Here is an 8,280-nt window from a genome sequence, read left to right as displayed (position 1 = left end):
ACAAAAGACCTGTATGCAGAAAATTATAAGACACTGATGAAAGAAATTAAAGATGATACAAATAGATGGAGAGATATACCACGTTCTTGGAGTGGAAGAATCAACATTGTGAAAATGACTCTACTACACAAAGCAATCTACAGATTCAATGCAATCCCTATCAAACTACCACTGGCATTTTTCACAGAACTAGAACAAAAAAGTTCACAATTTGTATGGAAACACAAAAGGCCCCATATAGCCAAAGCAATCTTGAGGAACATAAATGGAGCTGGAGGAATCAGGTTCCCTGAGTTCAGACTATACTACAAAGCTGCAGTAATCAAGACAGTGTGGTACTGGCACAGAAACAGAAATATAGATTAATGGAACAGGATAGAAATCCCAGAGATAAACCCACCCACATATGGTCGCCTTATCTTTGATAAAGGAGGCAAGAATATACAGTAGAGAAAAGACAGCCTCTTCAATAAGTGGTGCTGGGAAAACTGGACAGATACATGTAAAAGAATGAAATTAGAACACTCCTTAATACCATGTACAAAAATAAACTCAAAATGAATTAAAGACCTTAATGTAAGGTCAGACACTATCAAACTCTTAGAGGAAAACATAGGCAGAGCACTCTTTGACATAAAACACAAGATCTTTTTTGACCCACCTCCTAGAGGAACGGAAATAAAAACAAATATAAACAAATAGGACCTAATGAAACTTAAAAGCTTTTGTACAGCAAAAGAAACCATAAACAAGACCAAAAGACAACCCTCAGAATGGGAGAAAATATTTGCAAATGAAGAAACTGAAAAAGGATTAATCTCCAAAATTTACAAGTAGCTCATGCAGCTCAATAACAAAAAAGCAACAACCCAATCAAAAAATGGGCAGAAGACCTAAATAGACATTTCTCCAAAGATATACAGATTGCGGACAAACACATGAAAGAATGCTCAACATTATTAATCATTAGAGAAATGCCAATCAAAAGTACAATGAGATATCATCTCACACCGGTCACAATGGCCATCATCAAAAAATCTACAAACAACAAATGCTGGAGAGGGTGTGGAGAAAAGGGAACACTCTTGCACTACTTGTGGGAATGTAAATTGATCGAGCCACTATGGAGAACAGTATGGAGGTTCCTTAAAAAACTGAAAATAGAAGTACTATATGACTCAGCAATCCCACTACTGGGCATATTCCCTGAGAAAACCATAATTCAAAAAGAGTCATGTACCAAAAGGTTTATTGCAGCTCTATTTACAATAACCAGGAGATGGAAGCAACCTAAGTGTCCATCAACAGATGAATGGGTAAAGAAGATGTGGCACATATATACAATGGAATATTACTCAGCCATAAAAAGAAACGAAATTGAGTTATTTGTAGTGAGGTGGATGGACCTAGAGTCTGTCATACAGAGTGAAGTAAGTCAGAAAGAGAAAAACAAATACTGTACACTAACACATATATATGGAATCTAAGAAAAAAAAAGTCATGAAGAACCTAGGGTAAGATGGGAATGGAGACACAGACCTACTATAGAATGGAGTTGAGAATGTGTGGAGGAGGAAAGGTAGGGTGTAGCAAAGTGAGAAAGTGGCATGGACATATATACACTACCAAACCTAGAATAGGTAGCTAGTGGGCAGCAGCCGCATAACACAGGGAGATCAGCTCGGTGCTTTGTGACCACCTAGAGGGTTGGGATAGGGAGGGTAGGAGGGAGGGAGATGCAAAGGGAAGAAATATGGGAACATGTGTATATGTATAGCTGATTCACTCTGTTATAAAGCAGAAACTAACACACCATTGTAAAGCAATTATACTCCAATAAAGATGTTAAAAAAAAAAAAAGAGTATCTAGTAGACATCATGCCTGGTACCAGGTATAGGAGAAAATAGGAGAGATCAAGGTAAACAAAGTTGTGAAGAGCAACTTATAGCATCTGGGATGAATTGGGCATGAAATAAGAAACAAAACAATTCAGCAAAATTGTAATTAACTCACTAAAGGAAAATGTTACATACTAAAAAGCAAAATGTTTAAATGATTTGGGGTTTCATTCACTGACCATAAAACAAAAAATGAAAACATAGAGTTAGTGATAAGAAAATCTAAATTCTGGACTTGTTTTGTGAGGATCTCCTGTCCTTGTTCTTACGTCCTTCCAAATAAAGTTCAACATCCAGATCTTGATTGAATGTTTCTGGATCCTCGAGGGTCCAGAAGTCAACCCATTCAACAAAAATAAGGTCTTCCCAAACACTCCTGAAACTTAACTTTAGCCTGGTTTGACTCAGGTTTAACTTTCAGTCATTTGTTTCCTTGTAACTTTAGCATGCTGCAAAACAAAATTGAAATGTCAATAAAAAACATACATTGTCAAATACATTGGAACATTAAAAAGGTCACAGGGGAGAATTTGACAACTAGTGATGAAGTTAAATTTGAAGTACATAAGTACATACAATTGGCTGATGTAAGTATAATTTACTTGTCAATGTAACAGTCCTTAAAAAGATCACAAAATCAGGAGGTTATAAACTATTACACTAAGGTTGAGTTATAATATTCTTTCTAGACATTAGCAGAGTAAATTGAAATGAACGAAGCAAAGAAATGTACAATGTGGATTAGGGAGAGGGATGGACTGGGAATTTGGGGTTGGTAGATGCAAACTATTACATTTAGAATGGATAAACAACAAGGTCCTACTGTATAGGACAGGGAACTATTTCTAATCTCCTAGGATAAACCATAATGGAAAAGAATATTTTTAAAAACGTCTATGTGTGTAAAACTGAGTCACTTTGCTGTACAGCAGAGATTGGCACAACACTGTAAATCAGTTATACTTCAATTAAAAAAAAGAGAAATGTACGGATGTGAAAAAAAAAGATGAAGAAAAAGTAAAATGTACTACAGGAAGAATAAGCTAGTTGAAAATATCAAAGCAAAATAGCCAGACTGCAGTGAGAAATGAATTCTTTGGTGTGATGTATCCATTATCTGATTTTGGATTTAAATACAAAGTAAAAATATGAAAAAAGCTTTGACATCATAATGTATTCTCTTTGCAGATATCTGAATTGATTCTTACATGATATGATAAATATCTGTGAATAAAAACCCCACATGGCTTCTAGTTTTATCTCCTCAGCCAGTTATTAACGAATCTTTTCTAAAGTCCAACATTAAATGGATACCAAAAAACCTAGCTTCATTTATTTTACTCTGAATGACATTTAATAACTTTAAATCTTTTTAACATGAAGACTTTTCTTATACTTTTGTTTAAATGCTATTTGATTTTACTTTATCTTATTAAACACCATTAGTACACCCTTAATGTGTCTATGTATTTTTTGCCTTCTTTTTAAGTGATTTATTGAATTGAATTCTTTCTTTTTTTTTTTCTTTTTTGTATTGAAGTAGAGTTAACTGCCAATCTTATATTAGTTTTGGGTGTACAAAGCTGTGATTCCATACTTTTATAGATTATGAAAAATACAAAGTTATTACCCTATTACTATGTGCTTTACACTATATCCTTCTGACTTATTTATTTTATAACTGATAGGTTGAAATTCTTAGACCCTTCACCGATTTCACACATCTGCTCACCCATTACCCTCTGGCAACTACTAGATTTTTCTCTGTGTCTGTGAATCTCTTTCTGTTTTATTATATTTGTTTGTTTTGTTTTTCAATTTCCACATATAAATGAAAACATACAGTATTTGTCTTTCTCTGTGTGACTTATTTCACATAAATAAGGCCCTTTAGGCCCATCCGTGTTGTCAAAAATGGTAAACTTTCATTATTTTTTATGGCTAATAGTAACCACATCTTCTTTATTTATTCATCTGTCAATGGACACTTAGGTTGCATCCATATTGTGGCTATTGTATTGAATAAATATTGCTAAAATGAACATAGGAGTGCATTATCTTTTCAAATTAGTGTTTTCATTTTTCAGATAAATACCCAGGAGTGGAATTCCTGGTTTGTATGGCAGTTCTATTTCTTTGTTTGTTTCAACTGTCACTTTATTGCAAGATGGTTGAATTAATTAAAAATTTAAACTATAACTTGATAATCTTTAGTCCAGTACCAAATTTTATTCAAAGCAAACTGCTTATTCAGAAGTGATCATGGAACAATTCAATGCAGAGCAAGAAGGATGAGAGAAACATCTTACTGGCCAATAGACTGTTTTATTTCTCGCATTATATGAAACTCAAACTTTTCATTTTTAAGAAAGATCAACTCTAACTTCAGTAGACAGCGATATACAAAGATTCTGTCACATAGGCTAGTTTCCATTTAGTCAGTCAACTATTTCTAGCCCTCTCAGTTGGGATAGATGCATTTACAGAACTGGCTATGCTTTAGCCTTCTTTGCGAGCAGCTTTCGATGTGCAATGCACTTGTCAATTGTCTCCTTCTCCTCCTGTGGATAGATGCTCTGCACCACATGCTTCTCCACCCAGTCTATCATGTGCTCTTGTTCCTTTTGATGCATCATATTCTGCACAGAGATATGATAGTCCAGGCGATTCTTTATCTCCTTGTATACTCTATGCAACTGTTCCCATTAAGTAACCTCCAAGGCCATAGCAATGTTATTCCTTTGGACATCAAAAAGGTAATGGAGCTTTTGAACCAGTGCCTACTCTGACTTCTTCAGATCAATCGCATCCTGGATTTGTTTGATGGAAGACTGTTTTTGCCTCTTCCAGTTGGGCAATTTTTTGCTCATTGAGTTTATCAGCAAATTCCCCAATAGAGGCACCATATTTTTTAACTACATAGACAAGCAATCCTATTGTTGATATGGTTGAGAAAGTCTCTGAAGTTATCACGTATATTTCTTTGGAGAGTAAATATAAGATAAGCCCAGTTCTGAGCACATAGGTTACTGTTACACCAGTTTCAGGATAAAGGAACTGGAAGAACTCCTCAGGGATCAGCCCAAAATGAACTTTTTCTCCATATTCAGGAAGAGGTGGTACAGAGGCAAGACTTGGTGGCCCTGTATGAAAGATCCTTGTTGCCTGTAATACCCCTGGACTGAGGAGGGCTGCACTCTTCAGAGAGGGGCCTGCTGCAGTGGCAGCAGAAAGTACCACCAGGTAGCATCTACACAGCAGCAGTCTTGGTGCCCCAGTAACAGTTCTATTATTAATTTTTGAGGAAACTCCATAATGTTTTCACAATTGAGTATGATGTTAGCTGTAGGGTTGTCATAAATGGACTTTATTATATTGATGTATGTTCCCTCTATACAATTTTTGTTGAGAGTTTTTTTTTTTTATCATGAAGGGATGTTGAATTTTATCAAATGCTTTTTCTGCATTTATTTAGATGATCATGTGATTTTTATCCTTTGTTTTGTTAATATGGTGTATTGCATTGATTGATTTGTGGATATTGCACCATCCTTGCATCTCTGAAATAAATCCCACTTGGTGACATATGAATCTTTTAATGTATTGTTGAATTTGGTTTGCTAATATTTTGTTGAAAATGTTTGCATCTATGTTCATCAGGGATACTGGCCTGTGATTTCTTTCTTTTTTTTTTTTTTTTGGTAGGGTCTTTGGTTTTATTATCAAGGTAATGCTGGATTTGTAGAATGAGTTTGGGACGTCCCTGGTGGTGCAGTGGTTAAGAATCCATCTGCCAGTGCAGGGGACATGGCTTTGAGCCCTGGTCCTGGAAGATCCCACATGCTGTGGAGCAACTAAGCCTATGTGCCACAACTACAGAGCCTCCACTCTAGAGCCCATGAACCATAACTACTGAGCCTGTGTGCCACAAATACTGAAGACAGTGGTCCTAGCACCCTTGCTCCACAATAAGAGAAGCCACATGATGAGAAGCCCTCACACCACAACAAAGAGTAGCCCCCACTCGCCACAACTAGAGAAAGCCCCTGTGCAGCAACAAAGAACCAAAGCAGCCAAAATATAAATAAATAAAGAAAAGAAAATTTAAAAATATATATTATTTTAAAAATTATATGTTTAAAAAAAAAGAATGAGTTGGAAGTGTTCCCTCCTCTTCAATTTTTTAGAATTAGGTTGAGAAAAATATGTGTTAACTCTTCTCTTTAAATGTTTGGTAGATCTCCTGTGAAGCCATCTGGTTCTGAACTTTGGTTTATTGGGAATTTTTTGATTACTGATTCAATTTCAATACTAGATTTTCTATTTTTTCCTGATTCAGTTATGGAAGATTGTATGTTTCTAGAAATGTATCCATTTCTTCTAGGTTGTCCAATTCAATGGCATATAACTGTTGGTAGTATTTTCTTATGACTGTATTTCTGTGACATCAGTTGTAACTCCTCTTTCATTTCTAATTTTCTTTGCATTCTCTTTTTTTTTCTTGATATGAATCTGACTAAAGATTCATCAATTTTGTTTACCTTTTCAAAGAATCGGCTGTTAGTTTCATTGGCCTTTTCTATTGTTTTTGGTCTCTATTTTATTTATTTCCACTCTGATCTCTATTATTTCCTTTCTTCTACTAACTTTGGGCTTTGTTTTTTGTTTGTTTGTTTTTTTCTAATTTCTTTAAGTGTAAATTTAAGTTGTTTATTTGAGATTTTTTCTTGTTTCTTGAAGTAGGCTTGTATAGCTACAAACTTCCTTATTAAAACTACTTTTGCTGCATCCTATAGATTTTGGAAAGTTGTGTTTCTATTTTCATTCATCTCAAGGTATTTTTGATTTTCTCTTTTATTTCTTCATTGACCCATTTGTTTTTTAGTAGCATGCTGTTTAGTCTCCAAGTGTTTGAGGTTTTTGCCAGTTTTCTTCCTGATATTGATTTCTACTTTCATAACATTGTTGTTGGAAAAGATGCTTGATATGATTTTAATCTTTTTAAATTTATTGAGACTTGTTTTGTGGCCTAGCATGTGATCTGTCCTGGAGTATCTTCCATGTGTGCTTGAGTAGAATGCATGTTCTGCTGTTTTGGGTGAAATGTTCTGTAGATGTCTATTAAGTCCATCCGATCTAATGTGTCACTTAAGGTCAATGTTTCCTTATTGAGTTTCTGTCTGCATGATTTATCCATTTTTGTAAGTGGAGTATTAAAGTCTCCTGTTATTATTACATACTTTCAATTTCTCCCTTTATGTCTGTTAATATTTGCTTTATGTATTTAGATGCCCCTGTATTATGTCCATATATGTTTACAAATGCTATATCCTCTTTATGGATTGACCTCTTTATCATGATGTAATGCCCTTTTGTCTTTTGTTATAGCCTTTGTTTTAAAGTTTACATTGTCTGATAGGAGTATTGCTACCCCAGCTAGCTTTCTTTTAATTTCCATTTACATACAATATCTTTTTATATCCCCTCACTTTCAGTCCATGTGTGTGTTTAGCTCTTAAGTGAGTCTCTCGTAGGCAGCATATAGATGGATCTTCTTTTTTATCCATTCAGCTACCCTGTGTCATTTGATTGGGGCATTTAGTCCATTTACATTTAAAGTGATTATCAAAAAGTGTGTATTTATTGACCTTTTGTTACTTGTTTTCTGATTGTTTTTGCAGTTCTTCTCTGTTCTTTTCTTCTCTTTTTAACCTCTTCCCTTGTGATTTGATGATTTTCTTTAATGTCATGTTTGGGCTCCTTTCTCTTTTTGTGTGTGTATGTATTGTAGGTTTTTGGGTTTTTGTTACCATGAGGTATGTTTATATCTATATGTAGATTTTAAAAATATATATATGCATATGTAAATATATATATATATTTAAGCCAATAGTTGTTTAAATTCAACACATTCTAAATGCTCTACATTTTTTACTCCCCCGTCCAACTTTTATGTTTTTATATCATATTTTACGTCTTCTTATGTATCCCGTAACTGCTTACTGCAGTTATAGTGATTTTATGACTTTTGTCTTTTAATCTTCCTACTAGCTTTTTATGGTTCATCTACTGCCTTTGCTATATATTTGCTTTTACCGACAAGATATTTTTCCTTTGCATATAAACATATTTCTTATTATGGCCTATTATTTTCCACTTAAAGAAGATTCTTTAACATTTCTTGTAAGGCCAGTTTAGTAGTGATGAACTCTTAGTTTTTCTTGTCTGGGAAACTCTTATCTCTCTTTAATTCTGAATGATAACCTTGCCTGAATGATATCCTGGTTGTAGGTATTTTTCCTTTCAGTATTTTAACTATATCATGCCATTCCCTTTTGGCCAGCAAAGTTTCTGCTGAAAAATCAGCTGATTGCCTTAAGG

General features: G+C 34.4%; 1 pseudogene; it reads right to left on the bottom strand.

The window, feature by feature from the left end:
* Nucleotides 1–4,379: 4,379 nt before the first annotated feature.
* LOC115856559 (ATP synthase F(0) complex subunit B1, mitochondrial pseudogene) lies at nucleotides 4,380–7,649 on the bottom strand (annotated as a pseudogene).
* Nucleotides 7,650–8,280: the final 631 nt, after the last annotated feature.

The sequence above is a fragment of the Globicephala melas genome, chromosome 17 (genome assembly GCF_963455315.2).
Source record: "Globicephala melas chromosome 17, mGloMel1.2, whole genome shotgun sequence".
Classification (NCBI taxonomy): domain Eukaryota; kingdom Metazoa; phylum Chordata; class Mammalia; order Artiodactyla; family Delphinidae; genus Globicephala; species Globicephala melas.
Note: the sequence above shows the minus strand (reverse complement) of the source record. Positions and strands in the feature narration are given on the sequence as shown.